Source organism: Rhinoderma darwinii, chromosome 7, assembly GCF_050947455.1.
Source record: "Rhinoderma darwinii isolate aRhiDar2 chromosome 7, aRhiDar2.hap1, whole genome shotgun sequence".
NCBI classification, from domain to species: Eukaryota; Metazoa; Chordata; class Amphibia; order Anura; family Rhinodermatidae; genus Rhinoderma; species Rhinoderma darwinii.
The window spans coordinates 95597795-95625231 of record NC_134693.1 but is presented as its reverse complement, the minus strand read 5'-3'; the positions used below and the strand labels follow the sequence as shown (position 1 = coordinate 95625231).

The 27437-nt window shown below is 42.0% G+C and overlaps 1 protein-coding gene across 3 annotated transcripts in view; it reads right to left on the bottom strand.

Moving 5' to 3' along the window:
- The window catches only part of RANGAP1 (Ran GTPase activating protein 1), a 150494-nt gene that overhangs the window by 96784 nt on the left and 26273 nt on the right, over positions 1-27437 (bottom strand). The window contains exon 2 of one of the 3 annotated variants that reach the window (XM_075833711.1): positions 16533-16698. The exons of the other annotated variants lie outside the window; for them this stretch is intronic. The gene's annotated coding sequence lies outside the window, so the exon portion shown is untranslated. The remainder of the gene's footprint in view (positions 1-16532; positions 16699-27437) is intronic. 3 annotated transcript variants of the gene reach the window in all.

Here is a 27437-nt window from a genome sequence, read left to right as displayed (position 1 = left end):
ATTAGGCTTCGCCTCCCGGCGGGGCCTAAATCGGCTTCCGTAATGGCAGAGCAGGAGACCATTGTGTCTCCTGTTGCCATAACAGCAGTCGCCAGTCCTGATTGCCTGTCAGGGCTGGCGATCTGCTAGTAACCGCTACGATGCAGCAATCGCTTTCGATTGCTGCATCGAAGGGGTTAATGGCAGGGATCGGAGCTAGCTCCGGTTCCTGCCGTTACAGGTGGATGTCAGCTGTACAGTACAGCTGACTTCCACCGCTGATGACGCCGGATCAGCTCCTGACCCGGCGCCATCTTGCCGGCAGCTACGGAAGCCGATCAGGCTCCGCCGCCGGGCGGATCTTGACCGGCTTCGGTGCTAGGCAGACCGGGAGGCCAGTATTAGGCCTCCGGTTGCCATTGCAGCCACCGGAACCCCGGCAATTTCATTACTGGGGTTCCGATGAGCTGCAAACACCTTAAGTGCAGCTATCGCGTTTGAGCGCTGCACTTAAGGGGTTAATGGTGGGGATCGAAGCTAATTTCGGTCCCCGCCGTTACAGCCGGATGTCAGCTGTAAGATACAGCTGAGATCCGGTGATGATGGCACCGGCTCAGCTTCTGAGCCGGTCCCAAACATTCGGCGTACATGTACGGCAAGATGCGGGAAGTCAATGCTTTCCATGACGTACATGTACGGCAAATGTCGGGAAGGGGTTAATGTTCCCTAGGGGGGACAAGTAAAAAAAAAAAAGTATAAATAAGTTAATAAAAATGTTTTATAAAAGTTTAAAAATAAAAGTTATAAGTGACAAACAAAAAATTTTCTTTTTCCTATAAGCAGTCTTAGGCTGGGTTCACACGAGCACATTAACGTCCGTAATGGACGGACGTATTTCGGCCAAAAGTCACGGACCGAACTCAGTGCAGGGAGCCGGGCTCCTAGCATCGTAGTTATGTACGACGCTAAGAGTCCCTGCCTCTCTGCAGGACAACTGTCCCGTACTGTAATCATGTTTTCAGTACGGGACAGTAGTTCCACGGAGAGGCACGGACTCCTAGCGTCGTACATAACTACGATGCTAGGAGCCCGGCTCCCTGCACGGAGTTCGGTCCGGGACTTCCGGCCGAAATACGTCCGTCCATTACGGACGTTAATGTGCTCATGTGAACCCAGCCTTATATTACAGGAAAAAAATTAACACGTTAAAAAAGTACACATATTTTGAATCACCGCGTTCTAATGACCCAAACTGTGAAACGATGTTATTTTTCCCGCACAGTGAACACACAAAAGATTACGTAAAAAACAATACCACTTGTGACGTGGTGTATAGTGGCTTGTTCTGTGGTAACACGCATGTGCGGCCCCTGCTGTTATCTCGAGAACAGCAGGGACGTGTAGCATACTCGGCAAAGAATTCAAGAACAACAAAGCGGCCAGAGCCAATGCAAAGAGTGATGTCACCCGTCAAGTACCCCACGGCAGGATCTAGAAACTGGGCCACTTTGGAAAATGTAAGTATACATTTATAAATTACAAGCATTAACACAAAGTCATTAAATCTCGGACAGCCTCTTTACAGCATTTTTTGTGCGTTGCGTGTGTCATCAGTATGTGCTGCGTGGCTGCGTGATTTTCACACATATGCCATCCTTATGACACGCGGTTTTGATGTTTAGAAAAAGAAATGAAGGAAGTGCTTTCATTTTTTCCTTATCTACTGTTGCGCGAATCACGCGCAACACACAGAAGTGCTTCCGTGTGCTGCGCGTGATTTTCACGCACCCATTGTCTTCAATGGGTGCGTGATGCACGAAAAACGCCCAAGTATAGGACATGTCGTGAGTTTTACGCAGCGGACACACGGAAATCACGGAATGTCTGAACGGCCCTATTGACTAACATAGGTCCGTGCGACGCGCGTGATTTTCACGCGCGTTAAACACGTTCGTATGAATAAGACCTAAGTGTTTATTTATGAAAAACACCAAAATGTGGAGAAAAAATGCGAAAATTACATTTTTTTAAATTTAAATGTATCTGCTTGTAAGACAGATAGTAATACCACACAAAATAGTTACTAGTTTACATAACCCGTATGTCTACTTTATGTTTGCATTGTGTTTTGAAAGTCCTTTTATTTTTCTAGGACGTTACAAGGCTTAGAACTTTAGCAGCAGTTTCTCACATCTTCAAGAAAATTTCAAAAACCTTATTTTAGGGACGGGTTCCGTTCTGAACTGGTTTTGAGGGCCTTACATACTATAAACCCCTTATAAATCATCCCATTTTAAAAACTGAACCCCTTAAAGTATTCAAAACAGCATTTGAAAGTTTCTTAACCCTTTAGGCGTTTCACAAGAATTAAAGCAAATTAAAGGTGAAATTTTCAAATGTCATTTTTTTGGCAGAAAATCAGATTTGAGCCATTTTTTTTTTCTGTAACAAAGAAGGTTTTACCAGAGAAACGCTACTCAATATTTATTGCCCAGATTCTGCAGTTTTTAGAAATATCCCACATGTGGCCCGAGCGTGCTACTGGACGGAAACACCGGCCTTCGAAGCACCTAGTGGATTTTGGGGCATTATTTTTATTAGAATATATTTTAGGCACCATGTCAGGTTTGAAGAGGTCTTGGGTGGCCAAAACAAAGAAAACACACCAAAAAAGACACTATTTTGCAAACTACACCACTTAAGGAATTTATCAAGGGGTATACTGGGAATTTTGAACCCACAGGTATTTTGCTGAATTTAGTGAAATTAGGCTCTGAAAATGAAAACCTACTTTTTTTTTTCTAATAAAATGTCGTTTTAGCTCAGATTTTTCCATTTTCACAATAGATAAAAGGAGAAAAACAACCCCAATCTTTCTAAAGCAAACTCTTCTGAGTACGGCAATACCCCATATGTTGTAATAAACGGCTGTTTGGTCCCACGGCAGGTATCAGAGGGGAAGGAGCGCCATATGGCTATTGGAGCTCAAATTTTGCTTGATTGTTTTTCAGGTGCCAAAAGTGACCCCATTTGGGAAACTACACCCCTCAAGGAATCTACCTAGGGGTATAGTGAGCATTTACACCCCACAGGTCTTTTGCAGAATTTATTGAAATTAGGCAGTGAAAATGAAAATCTACATTTGGTTCCACTAAATTGTAGAATGTCTTCATTTTCACAAGGGATACTGGAGAAAAAGCAATTTCTCTCGATTACGGTAATACCCCATATGTGGTCATAAACGGCAGTTTGTACACACGGCAGGGCTCAGATTGGCAGGAGCGCTATTTGGCATGCAGATTTTGCTGTATTGGTTATTGTAGGTACCAGAGTACAGTGGAAGCCCCAAGAAGTGACCCCATTTTGGAAACTGCACCCCTCAAGGCATTTATCATTTGCCTGGAAAAAATGCGCATTTGAGGTCTGTTTTGGTGATTTTCACAGCATTGGCCCACAATTGCAGGGCTCGGACGTCAAATACTAAAACAAACCCCCAAGTAGTTACCCCCATATTGGAAACTACACCCCTTAGGGCATTTTAATGGGCGTAGTGAGCATTTTGACCCCACAGGTGATTCTACAGGGTGGGCCACTTATATGGATACATCTAATCAATAAAATGGGACTGGTTGGTGATATTAACTTCCTGTTTGTGGCACATTAGTATATGGGAGGGGGAAACTTTTCAAGCTGGGTGTTGACCATGGCGGCCATTTTGAAGTCGGACATTTTGTATCCAACTTTAGTTTTTTTAAATGGGAAGAGGGTCATGTAACACAAACTTATCGAGAATTTCACAAGAAAAACAATGGTGAGCTTGGTTTTAATGTTACTTTATTCTTTCATGAGTTATTTATGTCATCATGGGTGTCAGGTCCGTGCATTCCTAGATGAACAGTTTCCTGGAAAGTGGATTGGTCGTCGTGGGCCAGTTGAATGGCCCCCTAGGTCTCCCGATCTGACCCCCTTAGACTTATCTTTGGGGACATCTGAAGGCAATTGTGTATGCTGTGAAGATACGAGATGTGCAGCAACTGAAACTACGGATACTGGAAGGCTGTGCTAGCATTTCTTCTGCAGTGTTGCTATCAGTGTGTGAAGAGTGGGAGAAGAGGGTTGCATTGACAATCCAACACAATGGGAAGCACTTTGAACACATTTTATAAGTGGTCAGAAACTTGTAAATAACTAATGAAAGAATAAAGTAACATTAAAACCAAGCACACCATTGTTTTTCTTGTGAAATTCTCGATAAGTTTGATGTGTCCCATGACCCTCTTCCCATTGAAAAAACTAAAGTTGGATACAAAATGGCCGACTTCAAAATGGCCGCCACGGTCAACACACAGCTTGAAAAGTTTCCCCCCTCCCATATACTAATGTGCCACAAACAAGAAGTTAATATCACCAACCATTCCCATTTTATTTAGGTGTATCCATATAAATGGCCCACCCTGTACATTAGAAATTAGTGCCCAGCGGATTTAGTGCACAATATGTGCCCAGTATTTGCCACTGAAGACAAAGGTCTCAAACTGTTAAGCCAGTTCTCCTGGGTATGGCAATGCCATATAAGTGGACGTAAACTGGTGTTTGGGCCCACTGCAGGGTTCAGAAGGGAGGGAGCGACATTTGGCTTTTGGACCGCAGATTTTGCTTGGCAGTTCTGTTTGGGGTTTTGCTGGTATTTCAGTTTATAATGTGGGGGCATATGTAATCTGTGCGGGGTACATCAGGGCATAATAAGAGGGTATAATAATGGGGTAAATAAATAATAATCCGCAGATATGTGGTCAGTGTCGCACTGATAAATGGAGCCCAATCTTATCCGCTTTAGGAACATTGCATATTTTTCGTCACCATATTCTGAGAGCCAGAACTTTTTTTTTTTTTTTTCTCCACTGGAGCGGTGTGAGGGTTATTTGTTGCGGGACAATCTGTAGTTTTCATTGGTACCATTTTGGGGTACACACAATTTTTTGATCACTTTTTATTCCATTTTTTGGGCAAGCAAGGTGACCAAAAACCAGGAATTCTGACAATGTTTTTTTTTTTTTTACAGTGATCACCGTGTGCTATAAATGACATTTTACTTTATGCTGCAGGTTGATATGATTACGGCGATACCATATGTATATCGGTTTTTTTATGTCTTAAAGTGTTTGCAAGAAAAAAAAAATCCCTTTTTTGAAAAATAATTTTATTTTTTGTGTCCCCATATTCTGAGAGCCATAACTGTGTAAGGACTTTCTGCGGGACGGGATGTAGGTTTTTATTGGTACTATTTTGGGGTACGTGCAACTTTTTGATCACTTTTTATTCTATACTTTAGAAGGGATGGTGACCCAAAAAAAATAGCGATTCTGGCATTGTTTTTTTTTTTTGAGGTTTTCACCCTGCAGGAAAAACAACATTATAGTTTGGATTGTTATGAACGCGGTGATACCAAATATGTGTACTTTAAGGTTTTCATTTTTTTTCCCCTAACATAAAAGACTTAGGCCTCATGTACACGAACTTATTTTTCTCCTCTCGTAAATACGGGTCCTTTGTCACACGTATTCGACCCGTATTCCACCAGTATTTACGGACCCGTGCCCATAACTACGGGTCCGGTGTCACCAGTATTCCACCCGTATTTACGGACCCAGTTTCTCTGCACTAAATCGGCAGCCCCTTCTCTCTATCAGTGCTGGAAAGAGAGAAGGGGCAGCCCTTTCGGGCAGAGTTTCCGAAGCGATTGTTAGTAAAAGAAGTTCAGGCTTCCGGTTCCGGCGCGCACATGACCAGACGCGTGTAGAGAGAGCTCCGCTCACCCGACTCAAAAACCGGGGTCCCAAGGCTCTGAATACAGCTCACAGGCTACGGGCCGATAATCCTACTTACCGGCCTCTCTTCGGCGTATGGAGAGATACCTGGTGAAAACCGGGACCCCAGGCATCACTTCGCAGGCCCTGCAGACGGAAGACGCGCTGCCGCTGGGGAAAATGGCGCCTGAACCAGCCAGAAACACGAGGAGCACAAGCTCGCGCTCAGCATCGCAATCTCCCCTGGTGCAACCAGACGTGGAAGAAGGTGAGCCTGACACTCTCCTTCATAACACGGGCATTTCTTGCAAAACCTTGGCCATAGAAGTGGCTCAACTCATAGCCCCAGATATTACAGCTTCTTTGGAAGCGACAGTGTCGAAGTTGTTACATCAATTGCAGTCTGATGTCTCAGTTCATACGGAACGGATTACAGATTTGGAACAACGTCTCAGTTTAATGGAAGATGAGTTGGCAGGAACGTAGGCGGAGGTGCAGAGGGTGCTTGCCTCTAATCTCCAGCTTGCGGATAAAGTGGATGACCTGGAGAATCGCTCGAGAAGGAGCAATCTTCAATCTGCGCATTATTGGTCTCCCAGAGTCTATACCTGCAGGACAGAAGCTAAAGTTGTGTGCTGTGGAATTGCCTAAGGCGCTAGGATTGCCTTTCCCGCTTAGAGCGGAGAGAGCTCATTGAGTGGGACCGACAAGGGGTGCTACCCAAGATGGCGCTCCAGCAAGACCGCGGCCTGTTATTGTAAAGTACCTGGACTATGTGGATAAAACAAATGTGTTACAAGCCTATTGTCGATCCTCGGTACAAGTGAGAATACGAGGCCATAGAATCTTAATATTTGGCGATTACTCTGCTGATGTTACACGCAAGCGGCGTGCTTTTAGAACGGTCTGTTCTCTTTTGTTCCAGAAACGCATTAGTTTTTCCTTAATGTTTCCCGCCATTCTCAAGATCTTTGAACCAGGCGGTGGGGTGGACTCTTTCTTCTCCGGGGGAGGCGGCTAAACTCGTGGACGGCTTGCCCCGAGCCAATAATGGTGATCTTCAGCCACACAGAGAGGGACTGCCTCACAGGGGTCGTTCCAGACATAGGAGTTCCAGGAGGGGCCTTACTTCTTCTTCCCCAGACTGAAGGGAGATGTCCAGTCGGTGACGGGGGGAGTCTCATGTTATTTCCAGTTCTACAATGTTTGCTTCAATAATTGTCTGACTCACCTGTATTTCTGTTAATGATGTTACTGGATATATCGGTAGGTGATTCAACATATATTGAGGGTTCTGAGGGCATTTCGACATAGAGTCGGGTGGAAGTATACAGAATTGTTGCTATTTCTAAGGTATATAGGAAGTGCATGTTATACCGGAGGTGTTCTAGTGGTGGAATGTGCAGAGATTCCATGCTTATATGTGCGAAAAAAGTGAAGTCTGTAACTAATAATGATCTGCAGTTGGGGTTTCAGTCTTGTTTCATGTTCTTTAAGGGGGAGGGGTGGGGGGAATGTCTCGGTGGTTGAGGTCTGCTTTGCCATTTCTGTGGGATGCAAATTAGGTCTTTTTTGGAATTTGACTGCCATTACATGAAAGTAATAACGTGGAATGTGAAGGGGTTGCAGTCCCCGCATAAACACATTATGGTCCTGCGTCATCTGAAAAAATTGAAATCTGATATAGCGATTTTACAGGAAACTCATCTGCTAGAGGGTGATTTCCAGGGAATGTGAAAGCTATGGGTGGGTACGGCATTAGGTTCTCCAGCAGTTAATGGCAAGGCAGGCGTCTTACTCCTAATACACAAAAAACTGGATTGTTCTGTAATTTTCTCTGAGCAGGATGCAGGGGGCAGATATTTACATGCAATTGTGGACGGCACGATGGGCAGATTGAGCTTGTACAGTATATATGCACCGAATGACAATAACCAGGCTTTTTTTCAATTTATGGAAGGTAAACTTTTAGCGGACACGGAACCTCAGATCCTTTGGGGGGGATCTTAACTCAGTTTTATGCACAACGGAGGACAGACGAAGGGGAGATGGTAGGGTACTAGCGGAAAGATCGCATGATAATGTTCTAGCTCCATTACTATCTTCCACGGGTATGGTGGATGTATGGAGAACACAATTTCCTTTGGGTAGAGAATACACACATTTTTCCCATGCACATACTGCGTGGTCTCGTATTGACTATTTTGTGGCTTCTCCGGTGCTTCTCCCTAGGATCCTTAGTACTCGAATAGAGGACTTGGTGATTTCCGATCATGCGCCGGTCTCTCTGATTTTGGCTGATACATTTAAACGGGGATCGGACATCTTGTGGAGGTTTCCTTCTTTCTTGGCGAATGATGAATCCTTTCAATCGCACTTGAAGGGATGGTTTTTGGAATATAACCAGGAGAATCAGGCTCATAAAGATGACAGTCATTTGTTTTGGGATGCTGCTAAGGCAGTATTGAGGGGGAGGATTATCTCCTTTGTGGCGTCGCTTAAACGCAAGACCAATAAGTTTTATAATGACTCTAGTAATACTCTTCATATGAAATATACTGCGTACATGGCAAGCCCCACATTAGCGCTTAGAGCGGAATGGCTTACAGCCAAAAGCGGACTTTGAAATGTGGCTAGATAGAAAGGAAAGATTTCAGAGAGAACAAACAACTGCACATTTTTTTAGATATGCCAATAAAACGGGTTCACTGTTGGCCAGATTGGCGAAAGGACAATTTCGCCCGACTCATATAGGGGGCTTAAGAGATGGACAAGGTGATTTGCAGAAGGATCCAAAGATAGTCAATGATATCCTGGGGGATTATTACACTGCTCTATATGCACAAGATACTTCCAATATGGAGGAGGGTAAGATGTTTTTGGATTCATTAACATTGCCTTCGCTCTCGGACTCTGATAGGGGGTTGTTAAATGCTTTGATCACGGAGCAAGAGATACTATCAACCATTACATTATTGTCGAATAACAAAGCGCCAGGGCCGGATGGATTATCCAGCGACTTTTACAAGATTATGAGGGAGGAAGTCACGCCCATTTTGTTGCCGGTGTTTAATCATATGCTACTAAATAAGGAATTCCTGAAATCAGGCAATGTAGCATATATTAAGGTTTTGTATAAGGAAGGAAAGGCCCCGACTGACCCGGGTTCGTATCGCCCAATATCTTTGATAAATCAGGATGTTAAAATATTGTTGAAAATATTGGCCGATAGGTTAGCTCAGTTTCTTCCAGATCTGATTGGACCACACCAAGTGGGCTTTATCAAAGGCAGATCAGCGGTCAAAAACATACGTACGGTGCTGGCGGTACAAGATGCATTAAAGTCTACTAACATTGCAGGATATGGCTCGCCAGCACTTTTAACGTTAGATGCCGAAAAGGACTTTGATAATGTGCATTGGGATTGGATGGGTCTAGTTTTAGATAGTTTTGGGATTCAGGGATTGTTTCGGAATTATCTAGAAGCGCTATACTTAGACCCACAAGCCAGGGTGTTTACCACTGGCTTTCTTTTAGCACCGATTTACTTACAGAAGGGCACGAGGCAGGGTTGTCCCCTTTCTCCATTGCTGTTCAACTTGGCCTTGGAACCATTGGCAAGACATCTTCTGTCCTCCAATGATTTTTAGGGGATAATGGTTGGTAGTCAGGAGATAAAATTGACTTGCTTTGCTGATGATCTTTTGTTGTTTCTGGGGTCGCCTGGGGATCATTTGGGGGGGGGGGGGTACTGGAGAAGCTACATTATTTTGGTTCGTTCTCAGGTTATAAAGTCAATGCGCAAAAGAGTCAACTACTTTACTTGACGGAATCAAGAGAGAGACCACCCTTACGCGAGGCAGTGAACATAGCCAGGTCTTATATAACATACTTGGGGATCAAAATAGGCAAATTCCCCTCCTCCCTGTATAAACTCAATTATTTACCCTTCTTTGAGAAAATTCATAAGGAGCTGCACAGATGGGCGGCACTGCCGTTGTCATTGTTTGGGAGGGCAGCCCTTTTAAAAATGATATGTTTTGCTCGCCTTCTGTATCCCATGCAAACGATACCCATATTGATCAAACATTTAGATAGCCAAAAATTACAGTCTGCCTTTTTACAATTCTTGTGGCAGAAGAAAAGACCGAGGATTGCATATAAAAAATTGGCTCTGCCCAAGTGTGACGGTGGTATACAGTTACCACTCATCCGGTATTACAACCTAGCAGCACTCTGCAGACACATAGGCGATTGGCTGCATAATACTAATTTGTATTCTAATGTTCAGCTGGAACAGAATCTGGCAGTATCGGTCATGTATCATCTTCCCAAAATTCATAAAACTCTTCTCAACCCGCCAGGTCGACCAATAATCTCAGGAATAGGTTCCCTGACGAGTAACCTTTCACACTTCGTAGACACTCATCTCCAACCCTTAGTCTCGAAATTACCTTCCTTTCTTAAGGATTCAACGCATCTCATAAGGGATCTTTTCCAATTACAGTCTACTTGTGACATATCCAATATCAGTTTTCTCACAGCTGACGTATCGTCACTATACACTAACAACCCCCACATACAAGGTGCACAAGCTACTTCAGACTACCTTGCAACAGATTTGCGCTATTCAAACATACAGCTCAATTTTATTATGGAATGTGTAGATTTTATTCTATCCCACAACGTTTTTAATTCAGATGGAAAATTTTATAGACAAATAAAAGGGTGTGCAATGGGGACACGGTTTGCCCCCCTCATATGAAAATCTATATATGGGGGTTTTTGAGGAAGCCCTCATACTGAGTGAGCATGTTTTTAGAGATAAAATCCTGCTTTATAGACGTTTTATTGACGACCTGTTTTTTATATGGAAGGGCGACTCAGATACAGCCAGGTATTTTATAGAGCTTTTAAACGATAACGCTTTTGGCCTCACTTTTACTCACACTTTTTCAGACACAAGTATTGATTTCCTAGACTTAAAGGCATGGTGTTGCCCTAAAAACATGTTTTTTTTAAAAAAATTAAACATTTAGTGTGTAGGTGATTAAACATTGTACAAATTTTTTTTATTTTTTTCGCGAGTCAGGAAATATTATAAATTTTTTCAAATTTATAATACTACCCATTTTTGGTCACTAGATGGAGCTAGTTCCCAAAATTGCAGCATTGCAACATTGGGTTAAAAGCCCTCGCTCTAGTGAGCTCTCAGCATCCCCCCCTCCTTTATCCTGGCTAGTGCCGGGATAAACGAGGGGTTTGAAAGGTTTAACCTCCTACACTGTGTGTCGCCATTTTTTGAGGTAACCCACAGTGTAGTAGGTTTACATACAGTAGTAAACACACACAAACACTAACATACATTGAAATCTCTTACCTGCTCCTGCCGCCGCGGCTCCCTCCGGCCCGTCCGCTCCCTTTGCTGCCGCTGTTCCATGTGCACAAGTCCGGAAGCCGCGACCGGAAGTAGTAATATTACAGTCCGGCCGCGACCTCCGGTCCACAGGAAAATGGCGCCGGACGGCGCCAATTTCGAATAGGACTGTGTGGGAGCGGCGCATGCGCAGTTCCCACACAGACGCCGTACACGGACGTGAATGGGACGGGAGCCGTTCACAGTCCCTATGGGACTGTGGCTGCCGTACTCCATGTCTGTGTGTGTCGTTAATCGACACACACAGAAATGGAACAAAAAATGGCAGCCCCCATAGGGAAGAAAAAGTGTAAAAATAAGAAACAGTAAAACACAAAGACACAAATGAATATAAACGTTTTTATTACAGCACTAACATCTTTAACACATAAAAAAATTATTTGCCATGACACTGTTCCTTTAACAATCGGAAAGAACAATGGCCTTTTTACAACTAGGACTCACTTTAAAATGGTTGATGTGAACAGCTATCTCGATTTCAAAAGCGCACATTATCCCCCATGGCTTAGAAATATCCCGTTCGGCCAATACCGAAGAATTAGGAAAAATTGTTCAGATGATTTAGTCTTTGATCAAGAATGTGGGATTTTAAACCGGAGATTTTTAGAGAAAGGCTTTCCAAAAAGTCTCATTAAGGGTGCAGAGTCAAAAGCCAGGAGTCTGACACAAAATGAATGTATTCAAGTGAAGCCTTTAACCCTTTCAAGACCGAGCTCATTTTGACCTTCATGACCAGCCCCATTTTCTCAAATCTGACATGTGTCTCTTTATGTGGTAATAACTCCGGAATGCTTTTGCCTATCCAAGCGATTCTGAGATTGTTTTCTCGTGACATATTGTACTTTATGTTAGTGGAAAAATGTGGTCAATAAATTCATTGCTTATTTGTGAAAAACACCAAAATGTAGAGAAAATTTGCAAAAATTATGATTTTTCTCATTTTAAATGTATCTGCTTGTAAAACAGATAGTAATACCACACAAAATAGTTACTATTTTATATATTCCATATGTCTACTTTATATTTGCATAGGTTTTTGAACATTATTTTATTTTTCTAGGACGTTACAACGTTTAGAACTTTAGCAGCAATTTCTCACATTTTCAAGAAAATTTCAAAAGGCTATTTTTACAGGGACCAGTTCAGTTCTGAAGTGGCTATGAGGGCCTTATGTACTAGTTAAACCCCATAAATCACCCCATATTAAAAACTGCACCCCTCAAAGTATTGAAAACAGCATTCAGAAAGTTTCTTAACTCATTAGGCGCTTCACAGGAATTAAAGCAAAGTAGAGGTGAAATTTACAAATTTTATTTTTTTTGCTGAAATTCATTTGTAATACATTTTTTTCTGTAACACAGAAGGTTTTACCCGAGAAATGCAACTCAATATTTATTGCCCAGATTCTGCAGTTTTTAGAAATATCCCACATGTGGCTCTAGTGTGATAATGGACTGAAATACCGGCCTCAGAAGCAAAGTAGCACCTTGTGGATTTTGGGGCCTCCTTTTTTTAGAATATATTTTAGGCACCATGTCAGGTTTGAAGAGGTCTTGTGGTGCCAAAACAGTGGAAATCCCCCAAAAGTGAGACGGTTTTGGAAACTACACACCTCAAGGAATTTATCTAGGGGTATAGTTAGCATCTTGACCCCACAGGTATTTTGCTATATTTATTGGAGTTTGTCTGTGAAAGTGAAAATCTACTTTTTTTCTGAAAAAAAATAAAAAATTTTTTATATTTGCAAGGAATAAAGATTAAAAAGCACCCCAGAACTTGTAAAGCTACTTCTCCCGATTACACCAATACCCCATATGTGGCACTAAACTGCTGTTTGGACCCACGGCAGAGCTCAGAAGGGAAGGAGCGCCATTTGGATTTTGAAGCGCAGATTTTGCTGGATTGTTTTTCAGTTCCATGTCGCGTTTGCAACGCCCTGGAGTAAGCAAAACAGTGGAATCCCCCCAAAACTGACCCCATTTTGAAGACTACACCCCTCAAGGAATTGTTCTAGCGGTATAGTTAGCATTTTGACCCAACAGTTTTTTTGCTGAATTTAGTGGAATTAGGCCGTGAAAATGAAAATATACTTTTTTCTGAAAAAACATAGAAATGTTTAATTTTTACAATGAATAAATGAGAAAAATTACCCCAAAATTTGTAAAGCAATTTGTCCTGATTACAGCAATACGCCATATGTGGTAATAAACTGCCGTTTGGACCCACGGCAGGACTCAGGAGGGAAGGAACAATATTTGGCTTTTGGAGCTCAAATTTAGCTGGAATGGTTTTCGGGTGTCATGTCGCATATTCAAAGCCCCTGAGGTACCAAAACAGTGGAAACCTCCCAAAAGTCCCTTTAGGGGACTGGAACGAGCGATCATTAGGTCGCTGGTACAATACACCGCAATACTAATGTATTAAAGTAAAGTATAATGTCATTTTACAGGCTCCTGTAACAGCGCGATCGCTGTTCCTGTCTGTTAGTCCCGGGTGTCAGCTGTAATACACAGCGGACACCTGCAGAATATGGAGCCCGCTCCATAAATAACCCCTCGCACCACGACATGCTATTAAGTCGTGGTGCGCCAACGCGTTAATGTGCAGCGGATGGTGCAAAGTGAAAATTAACATTTTCCACTGATATGCCATTTTAATGCATAATATATTGTGCCCAGTTTGTGCCACTGAAGACAAATACCTCATACAATGTTGAGCGGGTTCTCCCGGATATAAAATGTCATATATGTGGACGTAAGCTGGTGTTTGGGCACGCTGAGGGGCTCAGAAGGGAGGGAACACCATTTGGCTTTTGGAGCGCAGATTTTGCTTGGTAACTGTTCTGTTTGGGGTTTTGCTGGTATTTCAGTTATGATGTGGGGGTATGTGTAACCTGTGCGGAGAACATCAGGGCATAATAAGAGGGTAAAATAATGGGGTACATAAATAATAATCCACAGATATGTGGCCGGAGTCGCACTGATAAATGGCGCCCGATCTTATCCGCTTTTGGAATACTCTGCACATTTTGCATCGCCATATTCTGAGAGCCAGAACTTTTTTATTTTTTCTCCAACGGAGCTGTGCGAGGGCTTATTTGTTGCGGGACAATCTGTACTTTTCATTAGTTCCATTTTAGGGTACATGTGATTTTTTTAAATCACTTTTTATTAGATTTTTTTGGAAGCAAAGTGACAAAGAAACATAAATTCTGACAATGTTTTTTGTATTTTTTTTTATTTACAGTATTCACCGTGCGGTATATATGACATTTTACTTTATTCTGCGGGTCGGTACGATTACAGCGATACCATACGTATATAGGTTTTTTATGTTTTGTGGCGATTGCGCAATAAATTCACTTTGATAAAATTATTTATTTTTTGTGTCACCATATTCTGAGAGTCATAATTTTATATTTTTCCGTCAAAAAAGCGGTGTAAGGGCTTGTTTTTTGCGGGACGGGTTGTAGTTTTTATTGGTATTATTTTGGGGTACATGCTACTTTTTGATCACTTTTTATTCTATATTTTGGGAGGGTTGATGACCAAAAAAAAAGTGATTCTGACATTGTTTTTTAATAATTTTTTTTGCGGTATTCACTGTGCGGGGAAAATAATGTTATAGTTTTATAGTTTGGGTCGTTACGAACGCGGTGATACCAAATATGTGTACTTTTTTTTAACATTTTCTTTTTTTTCCTATAATAAAAGACTTATTATAGGAAAAAAAGCATTCTTTTTTTTTTTTACGTTTATAACTTGTTTTTACACTTTTATAAAACTTTTTTATTACTTTATTTTTTACTTTTTACTTGAAGACCTGCAGCACTGATCGCTGCTGTAATACATTACACTACTTAGGTAGTGTAATGTATTATAAACTGTCAGTGTGACGCTGAGAGTCACACTGACAGGAAGCATATGAGAACCAGCATCCGGCTGGTTCTCATAGGCTGCTGTGTATGGCAGACCCGGGGGCTGTTATATGGCCCCCGGTTCTGCCTTATAACCGACTGCAGCACCATATCTCCGGGACCAGAGGCAGGTGATAACAGCGCGATCCGGGTGTCAGCACTACTCTGAGACACCCGGATCGCGCTTTTAACACCCACCGTGAATTCACGTCGGCACTGCACAGAGCCCAGCAAGTGCCGACGTGAATATACAGTGGGCGGTCGGGAAGCGGTTAAACACCAAGATCAAATCAAGTCGTGAAATGGTTAAAACCAACTTCATAACTTCATTCAATAAAGGAAGTAATACCATTGCTACCATTCTCAGAAAACATTGGCACATTTTGACAAATGATCCCTTCCTAAAGCCCTTGATACCAGTTAAACCCAACATCACATATAGACGGGCGAAAACAATCAAAAATATAATAGCCCCTAGCAAATTGCGCAATATCAAAACAATAAACCCTAGTCTACTAATAGATGTGAAAGGCTCATTCCGATGCGGTCTAAATAGGTGCCTATGTTGCAATAATATCACTAATAAATGCAGAGAGTATTACTCCACAACAACGGGTGAAAAATTTATGATAAAAGATCTCTTGAATTGCGGGAGTTCTTATGTTATTTATTTACTCCAGTGCACTTGTAACCTCCAATATGTGGGTCGGACCACACAAACTTTGAGGAACCGTATCAACAAACACAGGTTTAATGTCACTAAGGGATTTTTAAAACAAAGTGTGTCCCGCCACTGTATGTATAAACACAAATGTAACTTTTCGGACATAAAGGTTACCCCAATTGAACAGATACCAGCAGATCTACCAGATAGATTCATCAGACTTAAGCAGAGAGAGAACTTTTCGATTTATAAATTAGAAACCCTACATCCAAATGGTCTAAATGACCTTACGGAGTAGTCTTTAGAATAAAGTTTTTAAAAAATAAATAAAATTACCAACTAAAGATGTGCCCCCAATTATATATCCCCCGTGGTTTCTGGTGAAATACCAACTAGGATATCTGTATTCACTAACAGTAACCTGCTATGCCTTTTTTTTCTGTTTTACATACATGAGGTCCCTTTCATAATAGGTCTTTTTTATCAGGTGCATTTATACATGTGTAGTCCCCCCTTTTTTCAAAAATGTAGATATATTTTTATTTATATATATATTTTTCAGTCCGTTTTTTAGCTAAATGTAAAAGGCTATCCATTTTTTGTAATATGTATGTATAATCCGATATTTTTTATCATTATTTTTATTTATATTACTTTTTATTTGTATTACCTATATGGAATATCTGTTATCATTCAAATTTCTTTATATTACGATCCTCCGTTACTCACCCCCTCTGGTGCCCTGGTCCCCTTCTGACTTTTCACTGCTGAGGTCCGCAATCCTATGCGGTTCAATATGCGGTCCACCGAAAGTCTTTTGGTCCCCCACGGCTTCCGTAGTTTTGTCACTAGGTAACAAAGGACGCTTGACTCAGCAGTCTTTTGGCTGCTATTGCTTTAATGATCAAAAACACAAAACCTATACTCATAATCAATTACGTGACTATTTGATCATTTACAGTCATAAAAGATAATATTTTGATCGCAAAGGATTTTCTCGTGGAAAATCCCGTAATGACACGCATGAATAATCTGACACAAGCAATATACATCCCTGACACGTAAAACATCCTTGAAGTCCTTTTTCATTTCCTTTCTTGTTAGGTAAAACCATTATGTATGTAAGTTTTTATAGTTCACCATAATGTGGTTTATTTTTGTTTTGTTTGTGACCTCTGACCCGGTTTTTCTGGCGGTCTTTTTTCCTTGCCCTGGTGTATAAATGAGGCAGGAACCGCACAGTCTGCATTGGCCTGAGGAAGATGCCGGTTCGGCATCGAAACGCGTAGCCCTGTTGGCAAAGTCCTTTTATCTATTTCTACCTACTGAGATGGTCGTCTAAATATCTCTACCTAAGCAGCGCCGGTGGTCCCCTTTTTTCCTGAATTTCAATCGCTGTTGTCATTGTTTGGGAGGGCAGCCCTTTTAAAAATGATATGTTTTGCTCGCCTTCTGTATCCCATGCAAACTATACCCATATTGATCAAACATTTAGATAGCCAAAAATTACAGTCTGCTTTTTTACAATTCTTGTGGCAGAAGAAAAGACCGATGATTGCATATAAAAAATTGGCTCTGCCCAAGTTTGACGGTGGTATACAGTTACCACTCATCCGGTATTACAACCTAGCAGCACTCTGCAGACACATAGGCGATTGGCTGCATAATACTAATTTGTATTCTAATGTTCAGCTGGAACAGAATCTGGCAGTATCGGTCCCTTTGTCAGCCTTACTGCACCTGTCCTATGCTCAGCTTCCTAGTGCTTCTAAGTCCAATTTACTGCTTAGGGGTATTTGCAGTATGCTCAAGTGACAGAGTTCTGTAAAACCAAAGTCCGCAACATTGATGCGGTGGAGAAACGGGGAGCATTTGATGGGGCGGTGCCACAGAGCGCTATGGGAAGAAATCTAGCAAGTCTATATGGCAAGCTTAGAAATGTTCATCTCAACTCCGTTAGTACTTCTTGTTTTATGACTTGGGAGGTGGAGATCGATGACCCAGAACTTTCCAGCAAAATTTTGGAGGGATGGGAGAAAGTGAGGATGGCCATGGTAAATGAGCAGTGGCGGGAGATGCACTTTCGACTTATGCATAGAGCAACATACGCCTTTAACTTATCTTATAAGGACACTCCAGCACACTATTTAGGTAATTGTCCTAAATGTGACCTATACAAAGCTAATCTGTATCATGGAATGTGGCTTTGCCCACACATAAGGACCTTTTGGGACGTTGCTCTAAAATTTATTAACCCCTTCCCGCACCTTGACGTTAATGCACGTCAATGTAAGCAGTCACTTCGCACACCTTGACGTGCAGTAACGTCAGTGCTTTGACAGTTAACCGCCACGCTGCGCTACACCGCAGCGGCGGTTAACTGTGCAGGGTGTCTGCCCTGCATTCCCCGTTGCCGATCAGCGGCCCATCGCCGCTGATTTCGGCAGTTAACCCCTTAATTGCGGCGTTCGATTTTGAACGCCACAATTAAGGTGTTCAGCGCCGATCGGCAGCCCCCATGTGAAATCACGGGGGCTGGCGATGGTACCCATGGCAACCGTACGCCAGACAATGGCTTCCGGGCTGCCATCTACAGAAGCCTAAGAGGTCCAGCCTCTGCTGGTCCTCTAGGCTTCCTGTCAGTGTGACTGTTACGCCACAATGACAGTTGGAATGCATTACACTACGTGTGTAGTGTAATGTATTCCAGCAGCGATCAGAGCTGCAAGTCTAAGTGTCCCCTAGTGGGACAAGTGAAAAAAGTAAAAAAAAGAATAAAAAAAGAATAAAAAAAGAATAAAAAAAAAAAAAGTGTAAAAATAATGTTATACGTGATATAAACAAGAACTGCTTTTTTTCTATAATAAGTCTTTTATTATAGGGAAAAAAATTAACACGTAAAAAGAAAGTACACATATTTGGTATCACCGCGTTCGTAACGACCCCAACTATAAAACTATAATATTATTTTTCCCGCACGGTGAACACCACAAAAAAAATAAATCACTATTTTTTGGTCACCACCCCTCCCAAAATATACAATAAAAAGTGATCAAAAAGTCGAATGTACGCCAAAATAGTACCGATACAAACTACAACCAGTCCCGCAAAAAACAAGCCCTTATACAGCTTTTTTGACTGAAAAAATAAAAAAAAACTTATGGCTCTCAGAATAATGGTGAAACAAAAAATAAATTATTTTCTAAATAAGTTATTTTATTGCGCAAACGCTGCAAAACATAAAAAAACGATATACATATGGTATCGCCGTAATCGTACCAACCCGCAGAATAAAATATAATGGTCATTTATAGCCCAGGGTGAACGCTGTAAAAAAATAAATAAAAATCATTGTCAGAATTGATGGTTTTTGGTCACCTGGCTTGCCGAAAAATGGAATAAAAAGTGATCAAAAAAATGGCATGTACCCCAAAATGGTACCAATGAAATCTACAGATTGTCTCGCAAAGAATAAGCCCTCACACGGCTCCGGTGGTGAAAAAATAAAAAAAGGTCTGGCTCCCAGAATATGGCGATGCAAAATGTGCAGTGTTCCAAAAGCGGATAAGATCAGGCGCCATTTATAAGTGCCACAAAGGCCACATATCTGCGGATTATTATTTATTTACCGCATTATTATACCCTCTTATTATGCCCCTGATGTACTCTGCCCAGTCTACATTTGCCCCCACATTATAAACTAAAATACCAGCAAACGCCAGAGCTACTACCAAGCAAAATCTGCGCTCCAAAAGCCAAATGGCACTCCCTCCCTTCTGAGCCCTACAGCGTGCCCAAACAGCGGTTTACGTCCACCGATATGGAATCGCCATACCCGGGAGAACCCGGTTAAAATTTTATGAGGTATTTGTGGCACAAACTGGGCACAACATATAGTGCACTAAAATGGCACATCAGTGGAAAACTTTAATTTTCACTCTGCACCATCCGCTGCGCATTAAACCCTTCGCGCACCACGACTTAATAGCATGTCGTGGTGTGGGGGGTGATATATGGAGCGTCTCACGCGCTGAGCCCGCGCCATACGCTACGGGTGTCAGCTGTGTATTACAGCTGACACCCGGAACTAACGGACAGAACAGCGAACACGTTGTTACAGGAGCCTGTAAAAATGACAATATACTGCAATACATTAGTATTCCAGTGTATTCTACCAGTGATCTAACGATTGCTGGTTCAAGTCTCCTAGGGGGACTAATAAAATGTGTAAAAACAAAAGTAAATAGTTATTATTAGTGGAAAAAATTAAATAAATATTTAAAGTCCAAAAAGAAACCCTTTTCACATTTTTTCTCTAAAGTAATGTAAAAAAATAACAAAAAAATACACAAAATTGGTTTCGCTGCGTCCGTAAAAAGTCCAAGCTATTACAATATACCATTATTGAACTCGCACAGTGAACGCAGTGAAAAATAAAGAATTTTAAACTGCAAAATCACAGTTTTTTGGTCATCTTCGCTCTACCAAAAAATGTAATAAAAAGTGCTCAAAAAGTCTTATATACCAAAAAATGGTACCAATAAAAACTACAGCTCGTCCCGCAAAAAATAAGTCCTCACACCACTCTATTAACGGAAAAATAAAAAAGTTGTGTATCTCGGAAAGCGGGGAGGAAAAAACATTTATGACCACATGTGGGGTATAGCCGTACTCGGGAGAAATTGCTTTACAAATGTTGGGGTGCATTTTCTCTTTTATCCTTTGTGAAATTGAAAAAAATTCAATATTTTAGTGGAAATAATGTGGATATTAATTTTCACGGCCTAATTCTAATAAATTCTGCAAAAGGCGTGTGGGGCCTAAATGCTCACTATACCCCTCGATAGATTCCTTAAGTGGTGTAGTTTCTCAAATGGGGTTACTTTTGGAGGGCTTCCACTGTTTCAGTCTCTCAGTGGCTTTGCAAATTCGACATGACACCCAAAAACTATTCCAGCTAAATTTGAGCTCCAAAAGCCAAATAGCGCTCCTTCCCTTCTAAGCCCCGGTGTGGGTCCAAACAGCAGTTTATTACCACATATGGGGTATTTACGTAATCAGGAGAAATTGCTTTACAAATGCTGGGGTGCTTTTTCTCCTTTATTCCTTGTAAAAATTAAAAATGTCTAAGTTCTTACAGAAAAAAAAGTAGATTTTTACCTTTACAGACTAATTCCAATGAATTCAGCAAAACAACTGTAGGGTCAAAATGCTAACTTTACCCCTAGAAAAATTCCTTGAGGGGTGTAGTTTCCAAAATGGGGTCACTATTGGGGGGGGGGTTTCCACGGTTTTCATCCCTCCAGTGAATTGCAAACGCGACACGGCACTGAAAACTATTCCAGCAAAATCAGAAATCCAAAATGGTGCTCCTTCTCTTCCATATTTAGTTTCCAAAATGGGGTCACTTTTGGGGGGTTTCCAATGTTTTGGCACCACAAGACCTCTTCAAACCTGACATGGTGCCTAAAATATATTCTAAAAAAAGGAGGCCCCAAAATCCACTAGGTGCTCCTTTGCTTCTGAGGCCTGTGTTTCAGTCCATTACCGCACTAGGGCCACATGTGGGATATTTCTAAAAACTGCAGAATCTGGGCAATAAATATTGAGTTGCATTTCTTGGGTAAAACCTTCTGTGTTACAGAAGAAATTTATTACAAATTAATTTTCGAAAAAAACAAAAAAAAATTACATTTGTAAATTTCACCTCTACTTTGCTTTAATTCCTGTGAAACACCTAAAGGGTTAAAACACTTTCTGAATGCTGTTTTGAATACTTTGAGGGAGGCCGTTTTCAAAATGGGGTGATTTATGGGGACTTTCTAATATATAGGGCCCTGAAAGCCACTTCAGAACTGAACTGGTCCCAGAAAAAATAGGGTTTTGAAATTTTCTTGAAAATATGAGAAATTGCTGCTAAAGTTCTAAGCCTTGTAACGTCCTAGAAAAATAAAAGAATGTTCAAAAAATGATGCAAACATAAAGTAGACCTATGGGAAATATAAACTAGTAAGTATTTTGTGTGGTATTACTATCTGTTTTACAAGTAGATACATTTAAATTTAGAAAAATGCTAATTTTCTCTAAATCTTGGTGTTTTTTACAAATAAATATTACATTTATCGACCAAATTTTTTCTCTAACATAAAGTACAATATGTCACGAGAAAACAATCTCAGAATCACTTGGATAGGCAAAAGCATTCCGGATTTATTACCACAGAAAGTGACACGTCAGATTTGAAAAATCGGTTTCGTCCTGAAGGCCAAAACAGGCTCAGTCCTGAAGGGGTTAAAGACACTTGGGATGAGGAGGTGCCCGCAAGTCCACAGGCGGTGCTGTTTCACTATATACCTTTAGATCTTGATGGGGGGGGGGGGGACCACCTTCATTGGCTAAGAAGGTGATTCATGTTGCTTTGTTGGCTATTAAGAAGTGAATCTTGCGACACTGGTTACAGGGCTCTGTCCCGGGGATTGCGGAGGTATTGACAACTCTCAAAACTTTATTGGGTTATGATAAATTGGACCTACATTGACACAAAGAAAAGTCTACAGAGCAATTCTTTAACCCCTTCCCCCTGCTTGCATTCTGGGCCCTAATGTCCAAGCCATTTTTTACATTTTTCCATTGTCACATTCGAAGAGCTATAACTTTTTTATTTTTGCGTCGGCATAGCTGTATAAGGTCTTGTTATTTGCGAGACGACTTGCAGTTTTTATTGGTACCATTTGAGAGTAGATGCGACTTTTTGATCACTTTTTATCACATTTTTTTAAAATCAGGATCAACAGAAAACAGCAATTTTTCCATTGTTTTTTATTTTATTTTTTACGGCGTTCACAGTGCGGGTTAAATAATGTAACAGCTTTATAGTCGGGGTCGTTACGGACGCGGCGATACCAAATATGTGTAACGTTTTTGCTGTATTGTATTTTTAATAGTAAAGCATTTTGTAAGGGGAAAAAGTGGGTTTTTCATTTTTTTTTTTTAATTAACTTTATTAAACTTTTTTTACTTTTATACTAGTCCCACTAGGGGACTTCACTATCCTCCAATCGCTATTATAATACACTGCAATACTTTTGTATTGCAGTGTATTACTGCCTGTCCGTTTAAAACGGACAGGCATCTGCTAGGTCATGCCTGCGGCATGATCTAGCAGGCATTCGCTCCAGGCAGACCTGGGGGCCTTTATTAGACCCCCGGCTGTCATAGAAGACACAGACACACGGCGATTTTATCGCCGGGTGTCGGTGGGATGAGAGGGAGCTCCCTCCCAATCTCCAAAACCATTCAGATGCGGTGCTCGCTATTGTGCACCGCATCTGAAGGGTTAAACGGGTGAGATCGATACTAATATCGATCTCACCCGGCAGAGCAGGGACGCCCCCTGCTGTTTACTTTATTCTACAGCAGCGCCGTGGAATAGCGGCGCTGTAGAATAAAGCCCATTAATGACCGCCGTGAAATGGGCTAATCGGCGGTCATTAAGTGGTTAAAACTTGGCGTGAATTTATTGAAAAGCATTATTCTACAGATGAGATTGGTGTTTTCATGCGTACATTTCAACATACATGGTATAATCTGCAGAGTGTCCAGGGCACTCTGAGACTGACCACCGAGATGGAGGAGTTTGGGGGGAGGGAATGTTGGGCTTTGTTCTGATTTATTCATTATTCATTGTCTTATGACTTGCTGATTACAAGTAAAATGTAAAATTATTTTGGAGTTGGAACACACTATTACTTAAAGGGGTTTTCCAATCCTTTTTTATTTTTTTTTAAATCAATACAATGTTCCTCTATTAATATATTAGTGCACTCTGACTATCTTTTTCTTGATAATAAATGGTTTTAGTAACATTACTCCCTATTGTTTACCTTGAGAGGTTTGTTTTGCTCAGTAAGTTCATTCCTCTTCTCTTCCTGTGTTTCTCCTCCCTGCATGCACGGCTCTAGTCCCAGCATGCAATGTGCATGCAGCAGTGCACTTGCTCCGCCTACTACACCCAGCTCTACTAACTTCTGCAATCTCAGTCTTCATTTTGGTGCTCTCATTCTATTACTGATAGCACAAGCTGAAATCACTGGATATCTGCGTTTTTAAACGGTTTGAAGAGGTCTTGTGGTACCAAAACAGTGGAAACCCCCAAAACTAGACCCCTTGAGGAATTCATTGTAGTTTTCATGGGGTGCATGCAGCTTTTTGATCAGTTTTTATTCTATTTTTAAGTGGCGTGGTGACTAAAAAACAGCAATTCTAGTATTGTTTTTTTATTCTATTTTTGTTACAGCGTTCACCGTGCACTATAAATTACATATTCACTTTATTCTGCGGGGCGATACGATTAGGGCTCATTTACACGAGCGTGTTATACGTCCGTGCAACGCGCGTCGCAGGGACCTATGTTAGTCTATGGGGCCGTGCAGACAGGTGCGTGATTTTCACGCAGCGTATGTCCGCTGCGTGAAACGCACGACGTCCTATATTTGTGCGCTGTTCGCACATCACGCACCCATTGAGGTCAATGGGTGTGTGAAAACCACGCATGTCGCACGGAAGCAATTCCGTGGGACAAGCGTGATTCGCGCAACAGCACTGTAAAGGATGAATGAAAACAGAAAAGCACCACGTGCTTTTCTGTTTCCAAACGGAGTGTCATAATGATTGCGGCTGCGCGAAAACCAAGCAGCCGCGCATCATAAAGGGCTGACACACGGAGCTGTTAAGTGCCTTTTGCGCACGCAAAACGCCGTGTTTTTTGCTTGCGTGAAACGCACACGCTCGTGTAAACCCGGGCTTTCGGCGATACCAGATGTTTATAGTTCTTTTATGTCTTATGGTGTTTGCACAATAAAATACGTTTCGTAAAAAATAATTTACTTTTTGTGTTCCCTTATTCTAAGAGCCAGAACTTTATTATTTTTCCATCAATAAAGCCGTGCGAGGACTTATTTTTTGCGTAACGAACTGTAGTTTCGATCAGTACCATTTTTAGGTACATGCGACTTTTTGATCTATTTTTAATCAATTTTTTGGGAGGTGAAGTGACCAAAGAATTGGGATTCTGGTACGGTTTATTATTATTTTCTTTTACGGCGTTCACCGCGCGGGATAAATAACTAAATAATTTTGTAGTTCAGGCCGTTACGGACGCGGCGATACCAATTATGTATAGTTTATTTATTTATATATTTTTATTAATAATAAATGACTGATAAGGGAAAAAAAAGGGGATTTTTTCACTTTTAAAACTTTTATTTTCTTATTTTTACACATCTTTTTTACTTTATCCCACTAGGGGACTTGAGGGCAGGAGGCCCTGATCGCTATTCTAATACACTGCACTACATGCGTAGTGCAGTGTATTAGAACTGTCAGCTACTCACTGACAGCAAGCATAGTGGGTCCTGACTTAGCCATTGTAACCATCGCCGGCCGCTATCGTGTAGCAGGCCGGCGATGATAACTTAACCCCTAAAAAGCAGCGATCTCTATTGAACGCGGCAAAGCAGCGATCTCTATTGAACGCGGCTTTTAAAGGGGTTAAACAGCGGGGACACAGCGATCGGACCCCGCTGTAGGAGCTGCGGCAGCTGCTGTACGAGACAGCAGCTGTCACAGCTCCTGCATCTGTCGGGAAGACGGCCGAAACGGCCGTTATTCCCGCAACTTCATATGCCGTCGCTAATTGATAAGGGGTTACACATGTAATATAAATGAAGACCTAAAATCTGATCCTAAAACTTTATACTGACCTCACTGATGAATAAATATTTATTACACGTCACTAGGACACTAACACTACACACCGACTTCAACCTTGCGCATGCGCAGTGTAATATGCATGGCCGCTGAAGACGCAGCCACAAAATTTCACAGAGCATGCGCGGTGGAGTGTGTTAAGCACGCATGCTCTAATCAGATAAAGAAGCACGTGGTACGGTTACGTCATTTGTGACGTAACCGTACAGTGTGAAAGCCGGAAACCGGAAGTAAGGTAGCAGACCAAATGGACGGGTCTGCACAGGAAGTGCAGATTTTGCATTACTAAGGGGGCGGTGACGGAATAGGATATACGACGCTACAGCCATCTGATGAAACGTAAGTACATTGTAAAGTTATATATTTTTGTTTAATTTAAATGAATTTAAATTTTTTACTTCCGGAAAACCCCTTTAATATTCATTGTAATGTATGTGTTGCACACATGTTATACCTGTATGTGTTCTGACTTTGAATAAAAATATATTTGAAAAGTTCATACGTACCGTTGTCTTGGTGACGCGTCCCTCTTGACATCCAGTCCGAACTCCCTGGATGACGCGGCAGTCCATGTGACCGCTGCAGCCTGTGTTTGGCTGCAGCGGTCACATGGGATGAAACGTCATCCCGGGAGGCCGGACTGGAGGAAGAAACAGGTAAGTTAACTTTTAATACTATTAACTCCAGCGGTAGTCACTGTCCCGGTTGATGAAAGAGTTACTGCCGATCAGTTAACTCTTTCAGCACCCTGGACAGTGACTATCCCCTGACGTCGCCTAGCAACGCTCCCGTAATTACGGGTGAACACACACGTAGCCACCCGTAATTACGGGAGCCCCATAGACTTCTATGGGCCTGCCCGTGCCGTTATTACAGCCTGAAATAGGACATGATACATATTTTTCATCGGCACGGGCACCTTCCCGTAAGCATACGGGAAGGTACCCGTGGCCAATAGAAGTCCATGGGCCCGTAGTTACGGGCGTTTTTACGTTCGTGGGCATGAGGCCTTATTATAGGAAAAAAAGACATATTTACATTTTTTAACTTTGAACATTTTTATAACTTTATTTTGTCCCACTAGGGGGTCTTGAAGACCTGCACCTCTCATCTTTATTCGAATACATTGCACTACCCACGTAATGCAATGCATTAGAGCTGTCAGCTATTCACTGACAGCAAGCCTATTAGGCTCCGCCTCCGGGCGGGGCCTAATAGGCTTCCGTACGTGTGAGACCAGGAAGCCACTGTTGGCCTCCAGTTCCCATAGTAACGATCGCCATCCGTGCGACCAGATCGCAGAGATGCCAGTTTTCTGGAAACAACTAAGATGCCGCAATCGCTTTTGATCGCGGTATCTAAGGTGTTAATGGAAAGGAGCGGAGCTAGCTCCGTTCTCTGCCGTTACAGCAGGAGGTCAGCTGTAACATACAGCTGACATCATATGGCTGATGGCGCAGGCTCAGATTCTGAGCCCGCCGCCATCTTTCATCTGCAGGTCGGAAGCCTAACAGGCCGCTGTATTTGGCAGACAGGGGGTCATTGTTAGGCCTCCTGTTGCCAACAGCCGATCGGCTAGCGTGGCTACCCGGCTCTTTTAGGCGGGTAACCATGCTGCAATACGGTGATCGGTCAGTCACTACTGTCACAGCGATCGCGATTGTTCGCCCGACGAGTCACAGTGAGTATCGGCTGTCTATGACAGCCGATGTCACTGTCTTGTCACCATGTGTTTTGACATGGTGACAGAAAAGCACCATGACGTAACTGTACATCATGGTGCCTTAATGCAGTGCAAACCATGACGTACAGTTGCGTCTAGGTGCATTAAGGGGTTAATATCACCGCGTAAGTAACATCCTGAAC